Source organism: Dendrobates tinctorius, unplaced genomic scaffold, assembly GCF_039654945.1.
Source record: "Dendrobates tinctorius isolate UK_male_01 unplaced genomic scaffold, ASM3965494v1 ptg000036l, whole genome shotgun sequence".
NCBI lineage: Eukaryota > Metazoa > Chordata > Amphibia > Anura > Dendrobatidae > Dendrobates > Dendrobates tinctorius.
Genome location: NW_027361704.1, coordinates 9,083,365 through 9,106,386, shown reverse-complemented (window position 1 = coordinate 9,106,386; position 23,022 = coordinate 9,083,365). Strand labels below are relative to the sequence as shown.

At 47.9% G+C, this 23,022-nt stretch overlaps 2 long non-coding RNA genes across 2 annotated transcripts in view; one reads left to right on the top strand and one right to left on the bottom strand.

Moving 5' to 3' along the window:
- Window positions 1-23,022, bottom strand: part of LOC141087872 (uncharacterized) — a 43,309-nt gene that overhangs the window by 17,469 nt on the left and 2,818 nt on the right. The window lies entirely within an intron of this gene.
- Window positions 1,210-2,201, top strand: LOC141087950 (uncharacterized). Its single transcript, XR_012231772.1, has 3 exons — window positions 1,210-1,783; window positions 1,878-1,948; window positions 2,130-2,201. It is a non-coding gene; the product is annotated as an uncharacterized lncRNA (long non-coding RNA).

Genomic DNA, 23,022 nt, shown 5'->3' with positions numbered 1-23,022 from the left:
TTGCATGGTACCACCAGCGGAACACCGTCACACTGTGCCTACGCGAATTCCGTGCAGGTGCAGTGAATCATTCGGCTGATCCTGGCAGCAGATGCATGATATGTCTGCAGGCAGATGAAGCCGGTCACATTAAAGGGGTTTTCCCACGAACGAAAGTTCATTTTCAAAAATTGTCTGTGTCTGACCGTGTACGGAGCCTACCACATCTCCTGGGCAGGGGAGGAAGCAAAAGACAATACTGACATTACAGCAGGGGATCACAGAGGATTCATTTTGTGAGGTAAAATATTTCACTGATTGTATTTAAACAATATTTTACCTCACAAAATGAATCCTTTGCGATCACCTGCTGTAATGTCAGTATTGTCTTTTGCTTCCTCCCCTGCCCAGGAGCTGTGGTATGTTCTGTACTCGGTCAGATAGAGGGGTGAGAGACAGAGCAAAGGGGGGAGACAGCTCAAACGGGACAACACATGAGGGGAGAACATAGCACAGTAAGGAGAGAGACAGCAGACAAGAGGGATAGCACAAGGGGTAGACACGTCAAAGAAGAGAGCACAGACGGGAGAAGTCAGCACGTGGGGAAAGAAAGAGTGGATAGGTGGGTTAGCACATGGGGAGAGAGATTCTCAATGCTGTAAGGCCTGCCCCCATCGTGACATTACCGCCCTCCCGATGAGATAGCACCAGGCCTCCACATAGCATCTATAATATAATGCTGTAAGCGTCACTCTGTCCGAAGCCTTTATAAACTGCGCAAGCATGACGCGCCTGCGTAGTCTGGCTCCAGACAGAATGAGGCATCCAACGGTGAGGAGTGTGTATGGTGCCGGAGATGGCGGTAGCATACACACTGCATACCACCATCTCCGGCGCCATACTTACCTGACCGGGAGGAGCGTTGCCACGGCGCTTCTCTTCGGCCAGAGACCGGGGCAGGAGTGCTAATGGAATCGGGCATGCGCATAGCGTGATCTGGCGCCGTTTTACTGAAGACACATTTTCAGTGTGTCTCCATCAATATGGCGCCAGACAGCGTAATGGGCATGCGTGTCCTCCGGCGCCACACTCCTCCCCCGGCCTCCAGCAGAACATGACAGCGAAGGGCGAGTATAAATGTTTGTTGTTTTTTTGTAAGTGTGTAGTTTAATAGGGGTGAGGGGACCATGGGGTGCTAAAATTGAAAGAGAAGAAAGCATAAGCAAAAAGGCACTACAGCGTCTCTCATACCAGCAGCATATGCGTCCAGCCAAAGACTAAGGTAATATTTTTAAGAGATCCAGCTCATTTCTTGCTGGTTCTCTACTTTATCACATTGACAGCATTTTCTCATTTTTGCAGCGCTATCCCTCTGCACCTTCAGTGCTTCTCCTGAACAGCGCGTTCACTCTCCCTGTGACACACTTGCCTCCCTGGGCAGGACAGACCATTTGGAGAATCACAGGTGACACTAGCTCTCCCAGACAACATTAGGGCACCACTATTGTACCAACTAGTGCCTTTTTGCTTATGCTTTCTTCTCTTTCAATTTTAGCACCCAGTTGTGGACATTCATGCCTGTCACAAACAATACAGGATAGTTTCCTGAATATATTACAGGTGATTTTACACTTCTTAATACAGTGTTCACCTCACATTCTTTGTCCTCAGGGCTACTCATACTTTCTACATGTTTCAATTGCAGTACAAATTTCTGGACACCCACACCAATTATTGGATCTACCGGTCCCTGTATAACCCAAGGTGTCAAACCCGTGGGTCTGGTGATTTCCTACATGAATGGGTAATTCAGTTCACATTGCGTGCATATCCTCAGCATCTCAGTACACACATTTATACTCTTTTTTTTATTTTTTTAATTTTTTTATCATCCTCAGTGTCCTTTCATCCTCAGTAGCTGCTGCTTCCCAGACGTCTGTTTCTCCACATTATTAATGAATATACCCAGGTATTAATTGACTGTTTTGGATTTTTTCTCCTTCCTCATTCACATAACATCGCCCAATATGTTTATGTTTATGTGCCATAGTCACTCACCGTCTTGTTCTTTCTCTTTTTTTCCAGTACTGAATAGTGCCTACTTATGACAGCGGTTCTTTAATAATAATATATGGAATTTTCCATTACAGTTCCTCTCAGGTACCTGTCTTGGCACTCATTCCAGTCGGCTATTACTTTTCATGTGGTATTGCACATCCAGTAGCACCAGTCGACCATGAATCTCACTGTATCCTTTATTTACCAGTGTCACACTTGTTTGTTTTCAACCTCCTAGGGCACGTCTTTTACATATGTTCCTTACATACCATCACAGCACGGACTCTCTATCACTGCCCATGGAACCTGTGGAGTTTCACTAAGCTCACTTGAACCTTGTCTCAGGATTCGCTATTTCAGTATTTATCTAGTCATCGACCTTTCGTCTAAACTTTACATGATGTTCATACGGTCATTATCAGCATCCTGTTGCTCAGATATTTGTTATATACTTATTTGTTCACTAACCAACCATACTGTCTTGTCTTCTTGTAAACTCATTCTAGTTAAAACCAACTGTGAAAAAATTCTGTTTCTGATGAAGGTCAATTGTATGACCGAAAACGTTTAAAGAAGTAAAAGAAGTATATTTAACTGGATGCCTTTTGCAATAAAGGAACTGTCAAATCAATTTTTCTTTTGAGTGCCAAGTTTTTGTACTACATTGTTAGTTGGCTGGATACCCGACTTGTGCACCTCCCTCCACACTGAGTGCCGTGTTTTTTCTATTTTGCAATATCCAAGAAGTATCATTTCTCCTTGCGTAGAATGACATGCTAAGCATGCCGAGATGAGGAGACAAAGCCGCAATGCTCCTCTGGGAAATATGCAAATTGTAACAAGGCTTGTTAAAGGGTTGACATTGACTTTTTGTCATGATCCAGGTTGGATATGACAGAGATAAATGCACAAGAAACCTTTTTTTTCTGTGAGCTGTTTGCTCAAGGTTTGGTTTTTGCCCCCGGTGGCCATTAGGATTGTTACACAGTGGTGCCTTTTTCTTAGTTCCCCCCGGTGGCCATTAGGGTCATTGCACTTTGGTTACTTTAGTTTTGTGCACGTAATTATAAAACAGGTGTGATTGCTCTATTAAGGAGTGTCAGGTGTGGTAATCACTGTTGGTGATAAGTCCTCAGTTACAAGCAAGCCTGGGTGAAGGATGGAGCTGAAGGAGAGTCCCGGGCAGCTCAGTGAGAGTCCTGGAGTGGCAGCTATGGTGTCTGCGAGGAGGGCTGGCATGGCTTGGTGGAGTAGCAGCTATGGTGTCTGCGAGGAGGGCTGGCATGGCTTGGTGGAGTTGCAGCTATTGTGTAGAGCTGCACTCATGATGCTGGACTCGGTTGCTGGAAAGCTGGACTCAAGATGCTGGACTCTCTTGTTGGAAAGCTGGACTCATATACTGGACTCTGTTTCTGGACAGCTGCACGCAGGTGGTGGACTCTGTTTGCTCCAAGGCTGCACTATGGTGTTGAATCCGGTTGGAGGAAAAAATGCACGCAGGTGGTGGGCTCTGTTGCTGGGAGCGTAAGCAACAGAGCAAAGCTAAATGGTGTTCCCCTATTTTGTCTCTTTTCCTTATGTGTGTTTAGTGCAGTGGTGGGATTAGTTTCCACACTGGCTATTTCACTAGATAGGGCTAGGTGGAGGGCGAGCTAGGGTTTAAAGGTATCCTGAGCAGCGCCCGGTGCGGAAGCGGCCTAGGGAACGTCAGGAGTGTAGAGACTCTGACTCAGGGGAGTGCAGGAGGTCTCCACTTCTCCGTTCCCTATCGCAGGGCCACCATTGTTATTTTTACCCTGGTTTTCCCTTTTATTGTTTAAATTTGCCTTACTGGAGGCGGGGTTTCCAGACATACGTGTATTTCCGAAATTCGCCTGCTGGAGGCGGCGTATCAGCTGCACGTTTTATTATTTAAATTCGCCCAACTGGAGGCGGTGTATCCAGGGTCACGCGTGTCATCTAAATCCACCCTGCTGGAGGCGCTGTGTCCAGCCACGCGTGACCATGACACTTTTAATTTATTTTAGAAATTGTCTGTGTCTGGAGGTGTACGGAGCATACCACATCTCCTGGGCAGGAGAGGAAGTAAAATACAATAATGAAATTACAGCAGGGGAACACAGAGGATTCATTTTGTGAGGTAAAATATTTCACTGACTGTTTTTAAACAATATTTTACCTCACAAAATGTATCCTCTGCGATCTCCTTCTGTAATGTTAGTATTGTCTTTTGTTTCCTCCCCTGCCCAGGAGCTGTGGTATGTTCTGTACATGGTCAGACACAGGGGTGAGAGAGAAAGAGCACAGAGGGGAGACAGCTCAAACGGGACAGCACATGAGGCTCCACACAGCACAGGAAGGAGAGAGACAGCAAGCAAAGGGGATAGCACATGTAGTAGATAGGTCAAAGAAGAGAGGACAGACGGGAGAAGTCAGCACATGGGGAACGAGAGAGTGGATAGATGGGTGAGCACATGGGGGAGATTCTCAATGCTGCAAAGCCTGCTCCATCGTGACATTAGCGCCCTCCCGATGCAATAGCATCGGGCCTCCATCTAGTCTAAATATATACTAGCTGAAGAGCCCGGCGCTGCCCGGGCATAGTAACTAACTGTGGTTAGTTATAGCAAATTATAATTATTCTCCATCCCATAGTCCCATGCCCATATACCCATCATACATATCCACGATCCCATAGGCCCTTGCCCATATACCCATCATACATATCCTCCATCCCATAGTCCCATGCTCATATACCCATCATACATATTCTCCATCCCATAGTCCCATGCCCATATACCCATCATACATACTCTCCATCCCATAGTCCCATACCCATATACCCATCATACATATTCGCCATCCCATAGTCGAGTGCCCATATACCCATCACACATCCTTCATCTCATAATCCCATGCCCATATACCCATCATACATATCCCTCCATCCCATAGTCCCGGGCCCATATACCCATCATACATATCCGCCATCCCATAGTCCAGTGCCCACATACCCATCATACATATCCGCCATCCCATAGTCGAGTGCCCATATACCCATCACACATCCTTCATCTCATAGTCCCATGCCCATATACCAATCATACATACCCTCCATCCCATAGTCCCGTGCCCATATACCCATCATACATATCCGCCATCCCATAGTCCCGTGCCCATATACCCGTCATATATATCCTCCATCCCATAGTCCAGTGACCATATACCCATCACACATCCTCCATCGCATAGTCCCGTGCCCATATACATATCCGCCATCCCATAGTCCCGTGCCCATATACCCATCACACATCCTCCATCCCATAGACCCGTGCCCATATACCCATCATACATATCCTCCATCCCATAGTCCCATGCCCATATACCCATCATGCATATCCTCCATCCCATAGTCCCTTGCCCATATACCCATCATACATACCCGCCATCCCATAGTCCCGTGCCCATATACCCATCACACATCCTTCATCTCATAGTCGAGTGCCCATATACCCATCATACATATCCTCCATCCCATAGTCCCGTGCCCATATACCCGTCATACATATCCTCTATCCCATAGTCCAGTGCCCATATACCCATCACATATCCTCCATCCCATAGTCCAGGGTTCCCCAACTCCAGTCCTCAAGGCCCACCAACAGATCATGTTTTCAGGATTTCCTTAGTATTTGCTCAGGTTATAATTGCTTCACCTGTGCAATACAAAGGAAATCCTGAAAACAAGACCTGTTGGTGGGCCTTGAGGACTGGAGTTGGGGAACCCTGCCATAGTCAACCATTATGACATCATAATGAGCGGCGGCGGGGCTTGCAACCTATGATGACATCAGCGTCGCCATGGCAACCATTGTGACATCATAATGAGGGGCGGGGCTTGATACACACACACTGTTTCCCCATTATGCAAATAGGGGCATTATGACATCATAATGAGGGGCGGGGCTTGACACGCACACACTTTTTCCCCAGTATGTAGATAGGGGCAAAATTGTTTGGTAAATTGGAACGTGCAGGGTTAAAATTTCGCCTCACAACATAGCTTAGGACGCTCTCGGAGTCAAGACGTGTGACTGTGCCAAATTTTGTGGCGGTAGCTGCGACGGTGCGGATGCCTATCCCGGACATACACACATACATACTGTGATAAAACACTCCGGGATCGCCTTTGCTGGGGTCAAAGGTCACGTGCGTTCAGCATAAAACTCAGGCGCAGAGCTGGGATTCGGGTATAACTGACTCTGGGTCAGGTTTATTAATGGTGAAAGCAATGCATAAAAGAAATAAAACATAAAACAAATCCTTGCCTGTCCGGCACTAACTAAACAAAGTACAATCTAACTACCAACTGGCGGGCTTCTCCCGTCCAGCCAAACCACAGTTGCAGTGGGCACTGCTTCCACTCACGTGTGTGTCTCTCACACGGACAGGCTCTCTGTGTTCCCAGGCTGAGACACTCACACAACCACCTTGCATCCTTTTATATCCACCTCCCATTATCCATTAGTAAGCAGGTGCGATACTGACCAGACTAGGCCACATAGGAAAGGAATCTGGGTGAGATATACCTGCCCTCATCCACTATTCCCACATGATTCTCACATATCCCCCCCCCTCTGCTCAGACCACTCCGGTCGAGCAATGACACCCGCCAAACAGTGCACTCGGGACAGGGCATCTGCGTTTCCCATCTGTACTCCTGGGCGGTGCTCCACCGTAAAAGTGTAGGCCTGCAGGGCAAGGAACCACCGGGTCACCCGGCTATTCCGTTCCTTGTTTAAGTGCATCCACTTGAGAGGGGCATGGTCAGTGATCAGCCTGAACTTTCGGCCCACCAGGTAATATTTGAGGGCCTCTAGAGCCCACTTAATGGCAAGGCACTCTTTTTCTACGACTGCATACCTTTGCTCGTGTTTATTCAGCTTCCTGCTGAGATAGAGGACTGGGTGTTCCACTCCGTCCCTCACTTGTGAGAGTACGGCCCCGATACCGGTATCAGAGGCATCCGTTTGTACCACAAACTCGCTGCGGAAGTCCGGAGTCACCAGTACGGGCTGAGAGCAAAGTGCCCGTTTTAGGCTATGGAAGGCTTCTTCAGCCGCTAAACTCCATTTAATCATGACGGAGTCTTTCCCTTTTGTAAGATCCGTCAGGGGGGTAGCGATGGCTGCAAAATTGGGTATGAACCGGCGATAATAGCCGGCGATCCCCAGGAAGGCTTGCACCTGCTTCTTGTTGACAGGTTGTGGCCAGTCCTGAACCGCCTGAATCTTATCAACCTGGGGTTTAACAACACCCCTCCCAATTACATACCCCAAATACCGGGCTTCTTCTAGCCCGATGTGACATTTCTTGGGGTTCGCGGTTAGACCTGCCTCCCACAGGTCGTCAATCACAGCTTGTACTTTCTGGAGATGAGTCTCCCAGTCCAAGCTGTAAATGACAATGTCATCCAAATAGGCCGAAGCATACCGCCTATGTGGCCTCAAGACTCGATCCATCAGTTTCTGGAAGGTCGCCGGTGCCCCGTGCAGTCCAAACGGCATATACACATACTGAAATAAACCTTCCGGCGTAGCAAATGCCGTCTTTTCTCTGGCAGCCTCAGCCAGAGGGATCTGCCAATACCCCTTTGTTAGGTCTAGGGTCGTAATATACCGGGCTTTTCCTAACCGGTCTATTAACTCGTCGACCCGGGGCATGGGGTAGGCATCAAATTTTGAGACCGCATTCAGTTTCCTGAAGTCATTGCAGAACCGGATGGTGCCGTCCGGTTTAGGAATTAGCACAATCGGGCTGGACCACGCACTGTGCGATTCCTCAATGACTCCTAACTCTAGCATTGCCTTCACTTCTCGGGAAACGGCTTCACGGCGCGCTTCCGGGATTCGGTAGGGCTTTACGTGAACTGTGACACCAGGTTACGTTACGATGTCATGTTTCATTAGCATAGTCTGCCCGGGTTTTTCTGAGAAAAACTTTTGGTTGTGAAGTAGAAACTGCCTGACTTCAGTCTTTTGCCGCTCCGAGAGAGTCTCTGCAACCCGTACCTCCGGTACGGTATGCGAGCAGACGGGACGGGCCAGCTCCGCTGACAAGGCAGACCGATCTTTCCAGGGTTTTATCAGATTTACATGATAAATCTGTTCAGGTTTTCGTTTACCTGCCTGGTATACTTTGTAGTTTACTTCACCAACTCTTTCCTTAATCTCAAAGGGGCCCTGCCACTTTGCCAGGAACTTACTGTCCACCGTGGGGACCAGGATCAACACCCTATCTCCGGGTGTAAACGTACGGATCTTGGCGCCCCTATCATAGATTCTTTTTTGGGCTCCTTGAGCCTGTATCATGTGTTCTTTGACGATAGGCATAACAGCCGCAATACGGTCCTGCATTTGTGTGACGTGATCTATCACTGTTTTAAACGGAGTGACCTGACCCTCCCAGGTTTCTTTTGCAACGTCTAACAGTCCGCGAGGACGTCGGGCGTACAATAACTCGAAAGGCGAGAATCCTGTGGAAGACTGGGGTACTTCCCTGATGGCAAAAAGCAAATACGGAAGTAAATAGTCCCAGTTCTTCCCATCCTTGTCTATCACCTTTCTCAGCATCTGCTTCAGAGTTTTATTGAACCGTTCGACCAACCCGTCTGTTTGAGGGTGATACACGGATGTGCGTAACGGTTCGATTTGTAACAATCGGCAGAGCTCCTTCATTACCCTGGACATAAAGGGGGTCCCCTGGTCGGTGAGTATCTGTTTTGGTATACCGACCCGACTAAACACATGCACCAGTTCCTTGGCAATCGTCTTGGTGGCCGTGTTACGCAAAGGGATGGCCTCCGGGTAACGAGTGGCATAATCCAAGATGACCAGGATATGTTGGTGTCCACGTGCAGACCGTGGAAGGGGCCCAACTAAATCCATCCCAATCCTCTCAAACGGGACTTCAATAATAGGTAGGGGTACCAAAGGGCTACAGAAACGGGGCTTAGGTGCAGAGGCTTGGCAGTCAGGACAAGACTCACAATATACTCGAATATCGTGATGCATGCCTGGCCAAACAAAACAGTGTAATATCCTTTCGGTGGTTTTCTGGACTCCCAGGTGACCTCCCATCACATGTCCGTGGGCCAGGTCCAGCACCTGCCGCCGGTAGGGTTTTGGCACGACTAATAGTTGCACCGTATCTTCCCCCTTTTTCTCTATCTGATAGAGTAAATCATTCTCCAGAACCATGTAAGGATATGCCAGCCTAGAGCCAGGTTCTACGGGTACCCCATTTATCACTTTTACATTTGTCCTAGCCTGAGAAAGGGTAGGATCCTTTATTTGCTCGCTTTGGAAGTCATCTTTCTGAACTTCTAAATCCGGCAAACGGGGAGGTGGACGGCTGTCGGCCTCCTCCTCTTCCCCGGTCTCCTCCGTATCACCAGCCATGACAGAAAACGGGAACTGCAGGTCATTTCCCGCAGACTCTTCCCCCCGAGTCTTTCGGGGAGACCTCTTCCAGGGGTTCGGGACCCACACGCACCCTGGGAGAAGAATCATGTACCCGATTACCCGAGGGCATCAACTGATTCTCCCACAATTGCCAGAAGTGGGGAAAATCCCGGCCCAGGATAACATCATGCAATAACGCCGGGACGAGTCCCACTTTATGTTGCACAGACCCATAGGAAGTAGTAATGCATATGACCGTGGTGAGGTACGAACAGGTGTCTCCATGCACACACGTTACAGAAAATTTGTCTGATGGTCCAGTCGGGGCTGACACCAGACTGGCTTTCACCAGAGTCACCACACTTCCCGAGTCTAACAATGCCACCACATTTTTGCCATCAACAGTTAAATCACACAAGTGTTTTTCCACATCCTTTTGACCGGCATTCACACTCACTACCCGTGCAACCATAGACATGCGGTTTTTAGAGTCTGTGATGTCGCACTGCATGGGTTCAGTAGTGACCGGACAGTTCGCAGCAATATGTCCCATCTCTTGGCAGCGGAAACACCTAACGGGCCCCTTGCTTAGACCATAGTTCGTTACTCTCGGCCTCGCAGTGCGGGCAGTCCCGTTTTCCTCCCCCACTGTCTTAGGGATTTTTCCATCTCCCCTACTCCCTGGAACAGTCTTACCGGTTCCACGTGGAGATGATGAAGAACGAGGTGGGGTAGCGTCGTCTCGGAGTCCTTCCGCCACGGAGTAACGTTCAACCAGATCCACCAGTTGATCTGCCGTCGTAGGATTTCCATGGCTTACCCACTTCCTCAGGGCTGGCGGTAGAGCTCTCAGGTACTTGTCCATGACGACTCTCTGGATTATCTCTGGCGCTGTCAACACCTCGGGTTGTAGCCACTTCTTCGTCACGTGGATCAGGTCGAACATCTGTGACCGCGGTGGTTTATCCGGCTGATAAGTCCATTGATGCACTCTCTGTGCACGGACAGCGGTCGTCACTCCCAGCCGGGCCAAGATCTCGGCTTTCAATTTGTCAAAGTCCTGCGCAGCTTCAGGTTCTAAGTCGTAATACGCCTTTTGGGCCTCATCGGAAAGAAACGGGGCAATCAGGCCGGCCCATCGTGCCTTCGGCCATTTTTCTCGTACCGCCGTCCGTTCAAACGTGGTCAGGTATGCCTCGACGTCATCTTCGGTCGTCATCTTCTGCCAGTACCGACTCACGTGAATCACTCTCGACTCGGCTTCCAGGTTAACCTCATGTAGGCTTGCCAGGCGCTGCGCCACCTGCTGGAGAAGCGACCTATCGGTAGCTGTCATGTCCACCAACTCCTTCAGCTGGGCCATCATCACCCGATTAGCTTCTTGCTGGACGGCGGTGGACTGTACCAGCGCATTCACCACGTCCTCCATGCTCATGCTTGCAACGTGATGCCCGCGTTCTCCACCACAATGTGATAAAACACTCCGGGATCGCCTTTGCTGGGGTCAAAGGTCACGTGCGTTCAGCATGAAACTCAGGCGCAGAGCTGGGATTCGGGTATATCTGACTCTGGGTCAGGTTTATTAATGGTGAAAGCAATGCATAAAAGAAATAAAACATAAAACAAATCCTTGCCTGTCCGGCACTAACTAAACAAAGTACAACCTAACTACCAACTGGCGGGCTTCTCCCGTCCAGCCAAACCACAGTTGCAGTGGGCACTGCTTCCACTCACGTGTGTGTCTCTCACACAGACAGGCTCTCTGTGTTCCCAGGCTGAGACACTCACACAACCACCTTGCATCCTTTTATATCCACCTCCCATTATCCATTAGTAAGCAGGTGCGATACTGACCAGACTAGGCCACATAGGAAAGGAATCTGGGTGAGATATACCTGCCCTCATCCACTATTCCCACATGATTCTCACAATACATACATACACACTTTGAGCTTTATATATTAGACTAGCTGAAGAGCCCTGCACTGCCCGGGCATAGTAACAAACTGTGGTTAGTTATAGCAAATTATAATTATCCTCCATCCCATAGTCCCGTGCCCATATACCCATCATACATATTCACGATCCCATAGGCCCGTGCCTATAAACCTATCATACATATCCTCCATCCCATAGTCCCATGCCCATATACCCATCATACATATTCGGCATCCCATAGTCGAGTGCCCATATACCCATCACACATCCTTCTTCTCATAGTCCCATGCCCATATACCCATCATACATATCCTCCATCCCATAGTCCCGTGCCCATATACCCATCATATATATCCTCCATCCCATAGTCCAGTGCCCATATACCCATCACACATCCTTCATCCCATAGTCCCGTGCCCATATACCCATCATACATATCCGCCATCCCATAGTCCCGTGCCCATATACCAGTCACACATATCCTCCATCCCATAGTCCAGTGCCCATATACCCATCACACATCCTCCATCCCTTAGTCCCGTGCCCATATACATATCCGCCATCCCATAGTCCCGTGCCCATATACCCATCATACATATCATCCATCCCATAGTCCCATACCCATATACCCATCATACATATCCTCCATCCCATAGTCCCGTGCCCATATACCCGTCATACATATTCGCCATCCCATAGTCGAGTGCCCATATACCCATCACACATCCTTCTTCTCATAGTCCCATGCCCATATACCCATCATACATATCCTCCATCCCATAGTCCCGTGCCCATATACCCATCATATATATCCTCCATCCCATAGTCCAGTGCCCATATACCCATCACACATCCTTCATCCCATAGTCCCGTGCCCATATACCCATCATACATATCCGCCATCCCATAGTCCCGTGCCCATATACCAGTCACACATATCCTCCATCCCATAGTCCAGTGCCCATATACCCATCACACATCCTCCATCCCTTAGTCCCGTGCCCATATACATATCCGCCATCCCATAGTCCCGTGCCCATATACCTATCATACATATCCTCCATCCCATAGTCCCATGCCCATATACCCATCATACATATCCTCCATCCCATAGTCCCGTGCCCATATACCCGTCATACATATCCTCCATCCCATAGTCCAGTGCCCATATACCCATCATACATATCCTCCATCCCATAGTCAACCATTATGACATCATAATGAGCACGCGTGCACGCGTGCAACAGATATTAAGTGCAACAGGATCAAGTGTTTTGCAGTTAGACAATGCAGTTGGACAGGGCAGGAGACAGGTAAGGTGCATAAGTTTTTCATGCAAGCATGCTTCTTGGACTGTCGTACTACATATGAATTGATCATATCAACCTGCTGCTTATTTGTCTTCACTTCTGCTTTTTAACAACTCGCCTGCCCTTTTACACATTCTGTGCACTCTCTGCATATCCACCCTCCCTTTTCCCCTCTCCCATGTATAACTCTGAGGCTCTATTGACATTTCTAACCCACACCAAACCATCCAAAACCTCCATGCAGCACTCAAAACGTTCATACAAATCATCCCACCACCTGCTTTTTCTGTTTATTCTCCTTTTACTAGTTGCAGGTGACATCTCCCCCAACCCTGTGCCTCCCTCCACCAGCATACGTTACTCTCCTCCAGCTGCATATAGAAACCCTGCTAATCTTATTAACATTCAGTGCATGCCTTCTCCTATCACTTTCCAATGTGCTCTCTGGAATGCACGGTCTGTGTGTAACAAACTGACTTACATTCACGATCTTTTTCGCTCTAATTCCCTTAACCTTCTGGCTATTACAGAAACCTGGATCCAGCATTCAGACACCACCGCTGCTGCCGCTCTCTCGTTTGGTGGGCTGAAATTTTCACTTACCACCAGACCTGAGAACAGACAGGGTGGAGGTGTTGGTTTGCTCCTTTCATCACAATGTGCTTTCCAGGTCATCCCCCCGGTTCCCTCACTTACATTTCCTTCCTTTGAAGTCCACGCCGTCAGACTCTTTAAGCCCTTCTCCTTACGATTGGCGGTTGTTTATCACCCTCCAGGCTCCTCCTGCCAGTTTCTAGACCACTTCGCCACCTGGCTTACTCACTTTCTATCCTGTGACATCCCCACCCTCATCATGGGAGACTTTAACATCCCCATCAATGATCCGCTCTCCCAGTCTGCCTCTCATCTTCTTTCTCTAACTTCTTCATTCGGCCTCTCACAGTTTACTAATTCTCCTACACATGAGGACGGGAATACTCTGGACCTGGTTTTCTCCCGTCCCGGCTCACTGCACGACTTTACTAACTCACCTCTCCCGCTCTCAGACCACAACCTTCTTTCCTTCTCAGTAAAGAATTGTCTCCTCACCCGGGACACCCCCACTTACCACACTTATCGGAATACACGTACCATTAATACCCAACAGCTTATGGACAATCTCCACACATCTTTAGCCCCCATCTCCACCCTCTCCTGTCCAGACATAGCATTGTCACACTTCAATAATACACTGAAGAATGCCCTAGATGAAGCAGCACCTTCTATACGCAGAAAGACCCTGGCACACAACGCAAACACGCTTTCTTCAGCGCTGCTCAAGGTGTGCAGAGCGGCAGTGGAGAAAATCTCTCTTAGCAGAAGACTTCACCCACTATAAGTTCATGCTCAAAACCTATAACTCTGCCCTTCATCTGGCCAAACAATCCTACTTCACCACCCTCATCACCTCACTATCCAACAACCCAAGACGACTTTTTGAAACCTTAAACTCCCTCCTGAAACCTAAAGTACAGGCCCCCATCACCAACCTCAGCGGTGAGGATCTGGCCACTTATTTCCTAGAAAAAAAATCAACCACATCCATCAGGATATCTCAGCCCAATCTCCTCAGTGCCTGGATCCCCTTCCCGGCCGCACCTCAAGCTCACTAGACATCTTTGAGCCTGTTTCAGAAGAAGAAGTTTCCAAGCTCCTCGCTTCTGCTCGGCCTACAACCTGCAACAGTGACACCATTCATTCACAGCTCCTGCAGTCTCTCTCACCAGCGGTCACCACTCACCTGACTAAAATATTTAACCTCTCTCTTTCTTCAGGTATATTTCCCTCCTCATTTAAACATGCCATCATAACCCCTTTACTTAAAAGCCATCCCTGGACCAGAACTGCACTGCTAACTACAGACCTGTCTCTAACCTTTCCTTCATCTCTAAACTCCTGGAACGCTTGGTCCACTCCCGTCTAATCCGCTATCTCTCGGATAACTCTCTTCTCGACCCCTTACAATCTGGTTTCCGCTCTTTACACTCTACTGAAACTGCCCTCACTAAAGTCTCTAATGATCTAATAACAGCTAAATCGAAAGGTCATTGCTCCCTGCTGATTCTCCTGGATCTCTCTGCCGCATTTGACACTGTGGATCACCAGCTCCTCCTCACTATGCTCCGCTCTATAGGCCTCAAGGACACAGCCCTCTCCTGGTTCTCCTCCTACCTCTCTGACCGCTCCTTCACTGTATCTTTTTCCGGCTCCTCTTCCTCTCCTCGTCCCCTTACTATCGGGGTCCCGCAGGGCTCAGTCCTAGGCCCCCTCCTCTTCTCTTTATACACTGCCCCTAATGGACAAACAATCAGCAGATTTGGGTTCCAGTATCATCTCTATGCCGATGACACCCAATTATACACTTCTTCCCCTCACATCACCCCTACCCTAATTCAAAATACCAAGGATTGTCTGTCTGCTGTCTCTAGCATCATGTCCTCCCTCTATCTGAAACTAAATCTCTCCAAAACTGAACTTCTTGTGTTTCTCCCCTCTACTAACCTCACTCTACTCAACATCGAAATAACCCTGGAGGGTTCAACCATAACTCCCAAGCAGCATGCCCGCTGTCTTGGGGTCATATTCGACACTGAACTTTCCTTTACTCCCTACATCCGATCACTCAGTCGCTCTTGTCACCTGCATCTTAAAAACATCTCCAGAATCCGACCTTTTCTCACCTTTGAAACTGCTAAGACTCTTACTGTCGCTCTTATTCATTCTCGTCTGGACTACTGCAACTCTCTTCTGATCAGTCTCCCTCTTACCAAACTTTCTCCTCTCCAATCCATCTTGAACGCGGCAGCCAGGGTCATATTTCTGTCCAGCCGCTTCACCGATGCCTCCATCTTGTGCCAGTCATTACACTGGCTACCTATTCGCTACAGGGTCCAGTATAAACTCATCTCTCTCACCCACAAAGCTCTCCACTGTTCTGCACCACCTTATATCTCCTCTCTCATCTCTGTCTATCGCCCTACATGTGCCCTCCGTTCTACAAATGACCTAAGACTAACATCCCCCGTAATCCGAACCTCGCACCTCCGTCTCCAAGACTTCTCTCGTGCTGCTCCAGCTCTCTGGAATGCACTTCCCCAGACGATCAGACTGATACCTAGCCCTGACCTATTCTATTTTTCATATCTTTGTGGTGATCCCTATTTGTGTGCATATACTTTTCCCTTTACATGAGCCCTGACCTATTCAAGCGCGCTTTGAAAACCCATCTCTTCAAACAAGCCTACCACATCAACTACTCAGCAAACTAACTTTGCCCTGTTCCCTCCTTCCAAATATTATTCTGAATCTGCACCCTACTATTCATCTGTCTCCACACCCTCCATGTACACGATAACTGCACTTGATACTTGTCTATTGCACTTAAACACACGGGCTGATGACTGGATCATGCAGCTTTATATGAAAATCCCTATTTATTATAATTGCCAGACCTGAATTAACAAGCACTTCTCACCTACTGTGTCCCCCCATTTCCTTGTAGATTGTAAGCTTGCGAGCAGGGACCTCACTCCTAATGTCACTGTTTGAATTGTCTTAACTTGTATTTAACTTGTATTGAATTTATTGTCTGTACATGTCCCCGCTTAATTGTAAAGTGCTGCGGAATATGTTGGCGCTATATAAATAAAAATTATTATTATAATTATTATTATTATTATGACATCATAATGAGGGGCGGGGCTTGACACGCACACACTTTTTCCCCAGTATGTAGATAGGGGCAAAATTGTTTGGTAAATTGGAACGCGCGGGGTTAAAATTTCACCTCACAACATAGCTTAGGACGCTCTCGGGGTCGCATACATACATACACACTTTGAGCTTTATATATTAGATAAAGCTGCATATATGTATGTGTGTGTGTATTTGTGTATCAAGCCCCGCCCCGCATTATGTCATAATGGTTGCCATGGTGACTCTGATGTAATAATGGGTTGTAATGGCGACGGTTATGTCATAACCGTTGCCATAGTGACAATGATGTCATGATAGGTTGCCATGGCAAAGATGATGTCATAATAGGTATATGGGCATGGAAGTATGGGATAGAGGATGTTTGATGGGTATATGGGCAGTGGACTATGGGATGAGGATATGAATGATGGGTATATGGGCATGGGACTATGGGATGAGGATATGAATGATGGGTATATGGGCACTGGACAATGGGATGGAGGATAATCATTACAATTTGTTATAACTAACCACAGTTAGTTACTATGCCCGGGCAACGCCGAGCTCTTCAGCTAGTCATACATATTCACCATCCCATAGTCCCGTGCCCATTTACCCATCACACATCCTCCATCCCATAGTTCCATGCCCATATACCCATTATGACATCATCTTTGCCATGGTAACCTATTATGAAATTGTCCCCATGGCAACCATTATGACATCACTGTCACCATTGCAACCTATTATCCCACGGGACTGTGGGATAGAGGATATGTATGATGGGTGTATGGGCACGGGACTAAGGGATGGAGGATATGTATGATGGGTATATGGGCATTGGACTATGTGATGGAGGATATTCATTATTATTTGTTATAACTAACCACAGTTAGTTACCATGCCCGGGCAACCCTGGGCTCTCCAGCTAGCATACTATATACAGGAGGAGATGACATACAAGTATATACTATATACAGGAGGAGATGACATACAAGTATATACTATAAACAGGAGGAGATGACACACAGGTATATACTATATACAGGTGGAGATGACACACAGACATACACTTTATACAGGGAAGATGACATACAGGTATATATACTAGCTATGAACCCGTTCTACGCCCGGGTGGCGAGCATTTTAATTGGTATATGGTCTCCCATCCTGGTATGTGCTGCCACCCTCCTATCCTGGTACGCATCGCACCCCTCATTCCTATCCTGGTATGCATGGTCCCCTCACACACCCCCTATACTGCTATACATGGTCCCCTCACCCCCAATCCTGGAATGCATGGCCCCCTCACTCCCTATCCTGGTATGTATCGTCCCCTCACCCCCTATCCTGGTATGCATGGTACCCATCATCCCCCAATCCTGGTATGCATGGTCCTCTCATGTACCAATCCTGGTATACATGGTACTTCCTCATCCCTATCGTGGTATGCATGGTACCCCTCATCCCCCAATCCTGGTATGCATGGTACCCTTCATCCCCCAATCCTGGTATACATGGTACGCCCTCATCCCCCAATCCTGGTATACATGGTCCTCTCACCCCCCCTATCCTGGTATGCATGGTACCCCTCATCCCCCAATCCTGGTATGCATGGTCCTGTCATCCCCCAATCCTGGTAGGCATGGTACCCCTCATCCCCCAATTCTGGTAAGTATGGTCCTCTCACCTCCCCTATCCTGGTATGCATGGTCCTTTCACCTCCCCTATCCTGGTATGCATGGTCCTCTCACCTCCCCTAGCCTGGTATGCATGGACCCCTCACTCCTATTAAACTACACACATACAAAAAAAAACAAACATTTACACTCATCCTTCTTTCCTGTGCTCCAGCGCTGTCACCACGTTCTGCTGGAGGCCGGGGGAGGAGTCTGGCGCCGGAGTACGTGCATGCCCATAGCGCTGTCCAGCGCCATATTGCTGAAGACACACTGCAAGTGCATCTCCGGTGCCATACACACTCCTCACCTCATAGTCGAGTGCCCATATACCCATCAAACATCCTCCATCCCATAGTCCCATGCCCATATACCCATCATACATATTCTCCATCCCATAGTCCCATGACTATATACCCATCATACATATTCGCCATCCCATAGTCGAGTGCCCATATACCCATCACACATCCTTCATCTCATAGTCCCATGCCCATATTCCCATCATACATATCCTCCATCCCCTAGTCCCGTGCCCATATACCTATCATACATATCCGCCATCCCATAGTCCAGTGCCCATATACCCATCACACATCCTCTATCCCATAGGTCCCGTTCCCATATACCCGTCATACATATCCTCCATTTCATAGTCCAGTGTCCATATACCCATCACACATCCTCCATCCCATAGTCAACCATTATGACATCATAATGAGCGGCGGGGCTTGCAACCTATGATGACATCAGCGTCGCCATGGCAACCATTATGACATCATAATGAGGGACGGGGCTTGATACACACTTTTTCCCCATTATGTAGATAGGGGCAAAATTGTTTGGTGAATTGGAACGCGCGGGGTTAAAATTTTGCCTCACAACATAGCTTAGGACACTCTCGAGGTCCAGACGTGTGACTGTGCCAAATTTTGTGGCTGTAGCTGCGACGGTGCGGATGCCAATCCCGGACATACACACACACATACATACATACACACACTTGAGCTTTATATATTAGATAAACGAGTGTGTGTGTATGTACACTCACTGGCCACTTTATTAGGTACACCATGCTAGTAAGGGGTTGGACCCCCTTTTGCCTTCAGAACTGCCTCAATTCTTCGTGGCAGAGATTCAACAAGGTGCTGGAAGCATTCCTCAGAGATTTTGGACCATATTGACATGATGGCATCACACAGTTGGCGCAGATTTGTTGGCTGCACATCCCTGATGCGAATCTCCCGTTCCACCACATCCCAAAGATGCTCTATTGGATTGAGATCTGGTGACTGAGGAGGCCATTTGAGTACAGTAAACTCATTGTCATGTTCAAGAAACCAATCTGAGATGATTCGAGCTTTATGACATGGCGCATTATCCTGCTGAAAGTAGCCATCAGATGTTGGGTACATTGTGGTCATAAAGGGATGGACATGGTCAGCAACAATACTCAGGTAGGCTGTGGCGTTGCAACGATGCTCAATTGGTACCAAGGGGCCCAAAGAGTGCCCAGAAAAAATTCCCCACACCATGACACCACCACCACCAGCCTGAACCGTTGATACAAGGCAGGATGGATCCATGCTTTCATGTTGTTTACGCCAAATTCTGACCCTACCATCCGAATGTCGCAGCAGAAATCGAGACTCATCAGACCAGGCAACGTTTTTCCAATCTTCTACTGTCCAATTTCGATGAGCTTGTGCAAATTGTAGCCTCAGTTTCCTGTTCTTAGCTGAGAGGAGTGGTACCCAGTGTGGTCTTCTGCTGCTGTAGCCCATCTGCCTCAAAGTTCGATGCACTGTGCGTTCAGAGATGCTCTTCTGCCTACCTTGGTTGTAACGGGTGGCAATTTGAGTCACTGTTGCCTTTCTATCAGCTCGAACCAGTCTGCCCATTCTCCTCTGACCTCTGGCATCAACATGGCATTTCCGGCCACAGAACTGCCGCTCACTGGATTTTTTTTCTTTTTCGGACCATTCTCTGTAAACCCTAGAGATGGTTGTGCGTGAAAATCCCAGTAGATCAGCAGTTTCTGAAATTCTCAGACCAGCCCTTCTGGCACCAACAATCATGCCACGTTCAAAGGCACTCAAATCACCTTTCTTCCCCATACTGATGCTCGGTTTGAACTGCAGGAGATTGTCTTGACCATGTCTACATGCCTAAATGCACTGAGTTGCCGCCATGTGATTGGCTGATTAGAAATTAAGTCTTAACACACAGTTGGACAGGTGTACCTAATAAAGTGGCCAGTGAGTGTATATGTGTATGTATGTGTGTGTGTTTCAAGCCCCGCATTATGATGTCATAATGGTTTCCATGGCGGCATTGATGTCATAATAGGTTGCAATGTTGACGGTTATGTCATAATAGGTTGCCATGGCGATGATGATGTCAGAATGGTTGCCATGTTGATGATGATGTCATAATGGTTGCCATGGTGACTGTGATGTCATAATAGGTTGCCATTGCGACAATGATGTCATAAAGGTAGCCACATATGATGGGTATATGGGCCTATGGGATGGAGGATATGTATGATGGGTATATGGGCACTGGACTATGGGATGGAGGATAATCATAACTTGTTATAACCACAGTTAGTTACTATGCCCGGGAAACAATTTATGTGCAATATAATCATTATAATTTGTTATAACAAATACACCACAGTTAGTTACTATGTCCGGGCAACGCCGGGCTCTTCAGCTAGCACCCTATATAGGTAAAACTGCGACTGTGGCATGTACGCCATATAGGTTACACCACTGTGTACTGAATATATACTGCGACCACTTTGTATAGCCCATATAGACCAGCCACAGTGTATATGTATGTATACACACACACATCTACACTGGGGCTGGTCTATATGGGTTATACACAGCCGTCACAGTATATATGCAGCAGTATCATCATGCATATATTGCATTTATAGGAGTCACAGTATCACCTATATAATGTATATAGACTGCTATACATACATTATATAGGTGATACAGTGATTATATGCAGCAGTATCACCTATATATTGTACATACAGCCTCTATGTACATTATATAGGTTGAAACTGCAAATGCTGTATATTCATAAAAAAGCTTTCATCTTGGTACTTACCTGAGATGGGGGGAGGATGAGGTGGGTCCACTGTTCATCCAGCATCGGAGATGCAGAGGACTTGGAACGGATGCCGGCTAGGGTGACGAGAGCCCTGTTCTCAGTGTCTGGCCAGCGTCAAACAGAGTGAAGTTCAGGCAGGCGTCCTGTGCGTGCCGTGGCAGCGGCCTTTTCAAAATTCTGCACAGGCTCTCTGTGTGCACGCTTTCCTGCTTGCCCACGCTGACAAGGGCCGCAGCCGACGCATCCATTGTCAGCGTGTGCACTGAGAGAGTGCACGCACCAGGGCCTGTGCAGAATATTTAAAGAGCCGGCGGCCCTTGTTATACCTCAGAGCTGCCAATGGGGCACCCTGCGTCTTTGCCGCCACAAAAAGGTTAAATATGTGCTGTTTTGCAAGTAATGGGAGTTATGCTTTCTCTGCTAGAGACCACAACACACACAATTTACCTCACTCCCTTACTTGTCTGAAGCTTAGAGCTTTGCAGATATACCCTAACTGGGAGGGGGAGGAGTCGGGAGTTGTTGTTTTCAGTGAAAAAGAAGGAGAAGAACGCACCTGGCAGCCATGATGACATGAGCTCCATCCCAGGAGTAAAGCTAATAAGAACCAGGGAATCAGCCCCTAGACCATCCATGCTTTCAGAGCAGGGTGGTAAGCTGAGAGACTGTGTGAGTTTATACAACCAACAGTGGAGTGTTTCCCCCAGAAAAACTGCAGAAAACTAAGATCAGTGAAGGATTGTGCAGGAAGAGCTTCACACAGGAACCAAGCTGCAAGTTGCCAGAGGAGGAAAACACAGTGAGTAGTGGCTATACTGGAAAGTTCTAAACTCTGGGAAGCCTTGGTCCCAGAAGGGATTAGATTAGCAGGAAGCTTACACTATGTCACAGCAGAGTGAAGGATAACTCCCATTCTGCAGAGCAGACTATCCTGGTGAGAGTTGTAATATCTCCTCTGAACTGCACCTGAACTAAAGTAAATGATAAAGTGACTTTCCTTGTCTCCTGCCTTATTACTTTGTGCCTTCTACTTCCATCACAATCTCTGGGGGTCAGCCCTGGTTGAAGAGGGTTAAACATCTGCACTGTCATCACCATTTACTCCCCCAGGGATCATCTGCAGTGCCGGTTATACTACAGTCGAACACTCCAACTGGCATCACAAATCACTACCTAAACTTTATCCCTAATCAATACTACCCTTTTACATGACCGCCTGGGGCCACGGACCGGGTCACTGCCACTGTGACATATCCCTTTAAGACGACCGGCCCGGTACCGAGTATTCCACGGCCACTGGGGCACATCATTTTGGCATCACGAACAGGATATGAACAGGATACCGTGCGTGCCTAAAGTCCTTCAGGAGCAACGACCTGCAGCAACTGAAGCGGTGAGTCGCACCCCTGCAAGGGTTAACTAGGGGGGGAGATGTCTAATCCCGGCGACACTCAGGGTGCAGCAGCTGCAGCTCCCATATTGTCTCTCACCATGCCTTATATACTGGGTGTGACATGGCTGCCACAGTACACTGGCGAATCGCACACCATAATTGACTTCAAAGAGAAGCTGTGCAGCATGTTTGAAATTTACCCTATGTCAGAGGAGCAGAAAGTCAGTATACTTACAAGTCAGTTTAGTGGCGCTGCTCAGAGAGAAGTTAAATCTTGGCCAGCAACTGATAAAAAAGACTGTAAAAGACATTTTTGCTAGACTAAGGGATACTTTTGACAC